This window comes from Phocoena phocoena, chromosome 7 (assembly GCF_963924675.1).
Source record: "Phocoena phocoena chromosome 7, mPhoPho1.1, whole genome shotgun sequence".
Lineage (NCBI taxonomy): Eukaryota > Metazoa > Chordata > Mammalia > Artiodactyla > Phocoenidae > Phocoena > Phocoena phocoena.
This window is the reverse complement of record NC_089225.1, coordinates 100,491,521-100,492,611: the sequence shown is the minus strand read 5'-3', so window position 1 is coordinate 100,492,611 and position 1,091 is coordinate 100,491,521. Positions and strand designations below refer to the sequence as shown.

At 45.6% G+C, this 1,091-nt stretch overlaps 1 pseudogene; it reads left to right on the top strand.

Moving 5' to 3' along the window:
• The first annotated feature begins 351 nt into the window (after positions 1 to 351).
• Positions 352 to 472, top strand: LOC136126156 (small nucleolar RNA SNORA70; annotated as a pseudogene).
• Positions 473 to 1,091: the final 619 nt, after the last annotated feature.

Sequence of the window (1,091 nt, the reverse complement as noted above, 5' to 3'; positions counted from 1 at the left end):
ACATGAGGACAAACAGAGATTGAGGCAGAAGATTCTAAGCATCTGATTCTAAGCTCCTTGATGAAAAATGTTCTGCTTTAGCATAGGAGAAAGGGATTAAGCAATGGAACATCTTCTAGGCTTCCTAAGGTGTCTAAATTTGAACTGCTCTAGCAGCTTAGCTACAGCCAACTACAGTGTTATCCAAACATCTTCAAATCCAGACTTCTCACTGTCATTATGAACCCTCTATCAACTGAACAAAGAATAAGTAAATACCTGTGCCTAGTCTTCTTCATTCAGTCATTCCTCGAATACCCATTGAGTGCCTACTTGTGTTAGTAATCTATTGCCCCATAAAAAATGATCCATTTGCAGCCAAGTAAATCAACCGTGCTCTTTTCTACATGGGGGTCTGGCGTGTAATGGCTGCAAAGAACAGTCTCCTCAGTAGTGCCTGTAAGGGTTGCTCTCATGGACCTTGGAAACAGCCCTTTCCAGTAGTCATTTGTGACTGGCATGCTGTCCCCAATCTAGGCTCCAGACAGGTATGCATGGTGCCTTTGGAAAGCCCCAGGGCACAGTGGCCAGGGTCCATATTGGCCAAATCATAATGTGAATCCGCACCAAGCTGCAGAGCAAGGAGCATGTGATTGAGGCCCTGCACAGGGCCAAGGTCAAGTTCCCTGGCCGCCAGAAGAGCCACATTTCCAAGAAGTGGGGATTCACTAAGCTTAATATAGATGAATTTGAAAACATTGTGGCAGAAAAGCGGCTCATCCCAGATGGCTGTGGGGTCAAACACATCCCTAATTGTGGCCCCTGGACACATGGCGGGCCCTGCACTGACAGCCTTGATGCCATCCCCTCCTCATGCATGCCCACCAATAAATCCTACTTTCCTGTCAAAAAAAAAAAAAAGTCCAAACCTGGGTGGCTTAAAGCAATAAACATTGATTATCTCACATTTTCTTTAGGTCAGATATCTGAGCACAGCTTACCTGGGTCCTCTGCTCCAGAATCTCTCACAGACTGTAAAGAAGGCATCTGTGGCTATAGTCATCTCAAGGCTTGACTGGGGAAGGACTTACCTCCAAGCTCATGTAGTTTTT